At 42.1% G+C, this 7,308-nt stretch overlaps 1 pseudogene; it reads right to left on the reverse strand.

The window, feature by feature from the left end:
• Positions 1–227: 227 nt before the first annotated feature.
• LOC100431195 (calponin-2-like) lies at positions 228–2,529 on the reverse strand (annotated as a pseudogene).
• Positions 2,530–7,308: the final 4,779 nt, after the last annotated feature.

Genomic DNA, 7,308 nt, shown 5'->3' on the forward strand with positions numbered 1-7,308 from the left:
TCCAGGTAGGACCTTTTTTGAGCTCACAACATTGGGGTGGAGGAGCTTGGTAGTCACTATTGTGTGTATAAAAGGACCCACAAGTTCTGAGTGGTTAGCTCATAGAGTGATGGATAGCAAACTTTTGATTAAATAATAATCATGGTGAGGGAGTCTTATTCCTATAACTTCCTGATGAAAAACAATAGCTTCCTCCCCCTCAGCTTCTTTATAGAAGAGTCCATGTCTTAAGATGCTTCTCTAGAAGATTTAGGTTTGTCCTGGAATTCAGAGACAGCATGCAGGAATTTCAGAGGAAAATTGTGTAACTAAAAGGAATTCTGAATTGTCATTTTTATTATTAGCAATCTCAGTCCTATGGTTACAGGAGATAAAAGTTTTCTTCAGGGAACACATAGGAGATTTCAGGTCATTTACGAGGTGCTTGCGGAATTACAATTCCTGAGTGTCTCTTTTTTTGTGACCACTTTGTCCACAGACATTAGGAGCAACCAACCAACTTCATATATTTATTAGTTTTGCAAACATGTTTGAAAGTTTTACATACACAGTCACCTAACTCCTTGCTTTTTGTAAGTGGTTGATTAGGAGTACCCGATGGAGGTATTTTGCAAATTTCTATTGCCAGATCACACCATGGATTATCAGTGTTCTCTTTACTCCTAGAAATAGAGTCATTGGCATTTTTGTTTTTATTTATTTATTAATAATAATTACTCTTCTTATTTCTTCCTAAAAACAGAGGTTTCTATTGCATTTGGTCCACAGTTGGTATTTCACATTATTTCAGGGTGCAGGACTCTTGGCTGGGGCCCCTGAGCAGTACTTGGCAGGGCTTGTGGTGGGGGGAGACGAGCCTTGCAGTTGTCCCAGAAGTGGAGAAGGAGGGCTGGGGGCTCCTTAAAATCTAATGAGGGCCACAACTGGGGGGTTGGTGAGCATGGGGAGAGGTCAGGCTTAGCCCCAGTTGACTCACTACTCCATTGTCTTGCATAAGCCTGTTTCCCCACCAGGCCCTGCGCAGATCTGAGGGTTCTAGGGAAATCCAGTCACTCATGAGCCTAAGATATTTTAGCATCCTGGCCTTGGCCTTCTCCCAGGGGACCCATTTCCCAGCACCCTCTCCACTGTCTCCGCCCCATTCCCTAGGAAAAAAGAAATATTTTTCTTTTGTTAATACTTCTGAAACTTCTGTGGGTACAGAAACCACAAACTGATAGGTGGACAAAAGGGAAGAGGAGAAGCAAATGGAAACCTTCTGCTGCCGGCTCCCCTCCCTGCCCAGGCCTCTTCTCCCCTGCACCGCTCAGCCCACAGCCTGAATGTGCCCTGGCAATGACCCCCACTTCACATGCATCCAGATACAGCCTTGATCCCTTCCTCCCAAGCCCGGTGTCTCAGTCCTGTGAAGGAATTAAGGCAGGAGTGGAAAAAAAAATTAAAACAAACAAACAAACAAAAACAACCCTGCTGCTTGACCCCACGCAGCTACTCACAGACCGTCGGTTGGCAGCACTGAACGGGTTAAAAAAGAAAGAAAGACGAAAATACAGGAAAATCCCCCAAACCCAGACAGGGCGATGATGTGGGGAGCCAGCATGTTCAGAGGCCTCAGTAGCAGCCTCCTCCTGGGAGCAGGGGGGATCCTCGTGGGCCTCCCCTGGTCCTGGGCAGTTGCCGGCACCCGAGGGAGCCCCACTGGTTGTGGGCCTTGAGGGCAGTACTTGGGATAGTATATCTGCTGGCCCAGGCCAAAGCCCTGGACGCTCTGGTTGGCACTCTGCGTGTCGCCCATATGCAGGGACATGGAGGAGTTGTCACACTTGTCAGCTCCCAGTTTGGTGTTGTAGATGTGCTGCGGGGTCCCGGGAGCCATCAAGCCCCCTGGCTGGAGCACTTGTTTGCACCCATCTGGAGGCTGATGGTCGAGTGGTCCAGAGGGCAGGATACGGTTCTTGGGGTCGTAGAGATGCCTCATCGTGCCCTAAGTTGTCACGCCCGACTGGCAGGCACATATGTTGGTGCCCATCTGCCGCTCAGTGAGGCACTGGCTGGCCTTCAAGGTGGCGTCGTCGAAGTTCCGCTCCTGCTTCTCTGAGTATTTGACTCCGACGTCCACTCCATTCTGCAGCAGCTTTGTCTTGACCTTCCCTGCCAGGGCGAGAAGAGACAGCTGCACCTGCGTCATGTTCCTACTCTCAAACAGCTCGTTGGCCTCGAACAGGTCCATGGGGTTCATGTCATAGCTAACCACAGCCTTGATGCAGTTGGAGAGATTTTCTAGTTGGCACCAGTTCTGCATGAGCCGTTGATCTTGGGGACTCAGCCCAGCTTGTTCATGAGTGTGCATAAGACAATCCCTTCCTCTAGACTCTTCTGGAAGTCGGGGCTGAAAGAGAGGCCGGTGAGTCCCTCGATCCAGCTGCGGAGCGCTGCCTGCTTCTGAGGGTCGCATTTGAACAGGAGCTGGTTCTTGATCTTGGCAAAAAGCTGGTAAGAAGGCCTCTTGTTGAACTGCGTGGAGCTCATGGCTGATGGGAAGGGACAGGGTAAGACGGACCCATTAGCATTTTATAATCTAATTGAATTAGAGCGCCAATTCCAGAAACTCCAGAACCAATTCAGAAAACATATTCTCAGAAAACACATTCTTAAATTTCTTCCTCTGGAATCACTCTTAGTACCAAAATCTATACTAGTTTGGGTTCTCCAGAGAAATAGAACTAAAGGAAATATCTACATGTCTATATATCTATTCATATATAAAGTTGTTTCTTTCATAGGCCTGGAGTAGGTGGGTCCAATCATTAGATATATAGATGGGGGGAGGGAGACAGAGAGAGAGAGAGAGATTATAAGTAATTGGCTCATGAAGTTATGGAGACTGAGAAGTCCCACAATCTGCAGCTGGTAAACTGGAGACCCAGAAGAACCTATGGTATAGTTCTAGTTTGAGTTTGAAGGCCAGAGCACCAGGAGTGCCAGTGGTGTTTCAAGTTTTGGTCTGAGTCTGATGACAGGAGAACACCAATGTCCCAGCTCAAAGACAACCAGAGAGATGAGAGTAAATTCTTCCTTACTACATGTTTTTGTTCTATTTGGTCGTTCAGTGGATTGGATGAAGCTCATCCACACTGGGGGTGGGAGTGGTGGGTAGGCAATAGAATGTGGCAGAAGTGATGTTCTGGGACTTTCAAACCCAAACAACTGGCAGTTTCAGTTTTTTTCTTTGAAGGAAGATAGCATATTATAAGGAAGATTGGACTATTGAATAATGAGAAACTATGTGGAGAAAGAGAGTGAGATAAATTATGTGGAGAAACACCAAGGAATCAGACATATGAGTAAAACCTTCTTGGATATTCCAGCCCAGCTAGCCACCAGGTGAATGCAGCTGAGTTATCCCAACTGTTGCCATATGAAGAAAGAATGGTTCAGCTGAGCCCTGCTTGAATTCCTATCCTATAGACTTGTAAGAAATAATAAATCATGGTGGTTTAAGCTACTAAGTTTTGGGGGTGATTTGTTACACAGTATAGATAGTTAGAAGGATAGAGCAATGGTCCCATAACAATTGAACATCCAACATTAAACAATTTGGGGTTCTTATGCCACTAAACCAACAAGCAGAGAAGAGGATTACTGTATTGGCTGGGGTGATTGCTCTCAGTTAACATTGGGAAATGGAGTTGCTGATACACAACAGAGATAGAGAAGACTATGTCTGAAACTCAGGAAATTCGTTGGACATTTTCTGAATGAAAAGCAAATCCTTGGGATGATTGTTGCAATTTGCATCACAAGAACATTTGGTAATCTTTATTGAATTTGCTTAAGAGAGGAATTAGAGTGATACTGATTATTTTTAGAATTTTGAATGTCTTTTTATAGAAATGAAGAAATATTAAATGTATATGATAAAATTATATGTTGATTATAAACAAGAAAATATTCCAAGTATCTAGGTCCCTAAGATGCAGTTATTCTAACACAGACTTTTAGGTTATTTTGTTGTTGTTGGGAAACTGTATGGAGTGTTAATTTTGGGGCCAGATAGAAAATATATTAAAAGTTATGTATAGTAATTACTGTATAAATCATAAGGAAGGGAAAGCAGGCAGAGTTGTTAAGTGGGGAAATTTGATAGAAGCAGGCAAACGAGGGCAAGAAGTAGAGGAAGAAAAAAGAGAAAAAGCAAATGTTAGGTATGAGTAAGGACAAAGCTAACAAGTCCCAAGATCTCAAAGTTGGCTCAGTGTAGAACCCTGCAGAACCTTTAGCTTGTTTCTCCCTGTGTCAGTTCATTCTTCTTTCTGCTGAAAGCTATTTTATCAAAATACTTCTGATTATGTCATCTCCCTGCCCCAAAGCCTCAGTGATGCGCTCTTGCCCTCACCACACTCTTAACTTTTGAACCATTCTCTTCAAGCCTGGACTTCAGCCTCCCCTCCCAGCTTTTTCTCACCCACTCACCAGAGTACACTAACTGAATCCCCAAAAGTAGGACCCGTTATTTAATTGCCTTTGTGTTCACAAAGATGATGGATTCAAATCACAATTCTCATTAGGATGTGGATTGGATGTAAAATCTTGTCAATACTAGAAAAATTGTCACTTGCACAGTGGGGAATCCCTAGAGGCTATATTTAAACTGTAGAAACATGGACTAGTTTTGTCTTGTTTTCTTCTATGATTCCAGTGTCTAGCACATAGTAGGTACTTGAAAATATTCATTGAATGAATGGCTGAGACTTTTAGAAATATGGTTTTTTGACCTTAATTTTGTGTGAGACAGTAATGAGAAGGTAAAAAGTGGTCTTTCAGTTTGTGATCAGCTCTTGGAAATACTTACAGCTTCAAGAGGTTCAGTTTAGGCTATAAAATATCCCACTTGAAAAAAGAAAGCATGGGATCTTCTTCAATTAACTGGCTGATCAAATTAGGAGTTCTGGGCCAGGCATGGTAGCTCATGCCTGTAATCCCAGCACTTTGGGAGGATGAGGCGGGTGGATCACATGAGGTCGGGAGTTTGAGACCAGCCTGGTCAACATGGCGAAACCCTGTCTCTACTAAAAATACAAAAAATTAGCCGGGTGTGGTGGTGATCACCTGTAATTCCAGCCACTCGGGAGGCTGAGGCAGAAGAATCACTTGAACCTGGGAGATGGAGGCTGCAGTGAGCTGAGATGTGCAACTACATTCCAGCCTGGGCGACAGTGAGACTTGGTCTCAAAAAAAAAAAAGAAAAAAAAAATTAGGACTTTCCATTTCTTCATAGAGGCAAATCTACATGAAATAACGAGGCCAGTACTCCTTAGAAAATTCAGTAACAGAAGGCAGGCTGAGGTCGTGTCATCATCACTGAGAGTTCCTGTACCTCATAAACAATGTCAACACATTCTGACTTTCATTTGGGATGTCCCTTCAAAGATTACCCTTATCACTTTCCTTCCTGAATAAATCCTGAATCCATTTCTACGTATTGCTCCCCATCCCCACATTAAAAACAACAAACCAACAAACATAATATTAAAAGAATCCATTCCTAAGCCTAACAAAACTCTTCTTAAGTGTACCCTGGAGAATGGCATGATGAACACTTAGAAAAACCCAAAAACCAAAAAAACAAAAAAGCAACCAAACAACAACAACAAAAAACCCAAAACAAAACTACTTCCCAGAAAGTGTTTGGGAATATTCTTCAATAATACATCAATGTAGGCTGGGTGTGTGGTGGCCCATGCCTGTAATCCTAGCACTTTGTGAGGCTGAATGGGGAGGATTGCTTGAGCCCAGGAGTTCAAGACTGGCCTGGGTAACTGGTGAGACCTCATCTCTTAAAAAAATATCAATGTAGCTTGAAGAATCATGTGAATTGTGAGTTGATTAATATAAGAAATGTCGAAATTGCATGTTATTTCATTGCTGCAGCCACATTAGTTTAATCTAGTCGTTGCCTACTTTCGTTCTTTAACCAACCTATACCACTTTTGGCCTACATTGTCGAGAATTATCCTATAAAAGTAATAAGGAAAAAAACAAAGAGAAGAAGAGCAGCACAGACACTTTTAAGCCAAAATGACATAGAGGAAGGGGATTGGCCACTACTGAAGATATAAATTCTCATGGGTTTGATAATCCACTGCCCTGCTTCAGGATGGCTTTCCTGGCTCCATCCCATTTTCCTGGTCCCTGCAAACAGTACTGATATGGGGAGCATGAACCAAAGACAACCTCTTTGTCCAGCTTGGGATCTGAAAAGAAAAGAGAGAGCAGGTTGGGCTTCACTCCTATTGCAGAGGCAATTTCATCCATGTACTTCGCATATGGCACTCTATGAGTAACCCATGGCCTTCTCAAGAATCTAGAATCAGAAGAAACAATCACAAACCTCATGCCAGATTCTGTTCACTATCCTCATCTTCAGGTACTGTTTCCCTTCCTTACACCACATGGAATATGGTAGATTGAAAAGCTTAGCTGAATTAAGTCTGCTCTTCATACCTATGAATTATATGCCACAAAATAGCTTCGTGTTTAGTCTCATGTATTGGTTTACAAGCACACCTTCTATTCTTCAGTAACTGCTGAAATTGTTAGATAGTCATAGGTGTGTTGTGTAAAGTTTTGGCTTTTTAATGAATATTCTTCTTTTCTAGTGTATATATTTTTGGTCATTTAATTTTTTTTCCCAAAGCTGGTTGTCACTGTATGATATTAAGCCACTTTGGTCATTAAGTGTTAATACATGAATTAAGAAAAATACAGCTTTTGTGATAGAAATCCAACTTCTATATTGTACATAGCTCAGCACAAGAGTATAATTAGCTTGTTTTAAAATGCCTTTGAAATATAATTTTTTCCCCTTCAATCAGAGTTATCATATGTTCCTAGAATTTGGGTTTTCAGAGTAGAGATAATTTGATATGTGTGAAGAATCTCAGTTAGTTCTACACTTGTTCTTAATTTTGATCTTTGAGAAAAATTTTCCACTAAGATTAATCTACCTGGAAGTTTCTCAACTCACTTAACTTTTTATGAATAATATTTTTTTCTAATTATTTATATTATTTTGCTTGAGTTTGGCCCTTCAAAGGAATACATTGATCCTTTATTACTTCATTGGTTTCCTCAGGCACCTCATTTATAAGACTAGAACTTGTTTGTGACCAGGCAAGCACCAAGCACACATTTTGTCACCCTTTTTGTTTTGCTTCTTTACACAGTCACTGGAGAACTGAGGTTACAGGCATCTCTCATCTATGTATTGCCACTGGCAATCTATAAATGTCTGTAATTATGGATGAC

This window comes from Pongo abelii, chromosome 1 (genome assembly GCF_028885655.2).
Source record: "Pongo abelii isolate AG06213 chromosome 1, NHGRI_mPonAbe1-v2.0_pri, whole genome shotgun sequence".
Taxonomy (NCBI): domain Eukaryota; kingdom Metazoa; phylum Chordata; class Mammalia; order Primates; family Hominidae; genus Pongo; species Pongo abelii.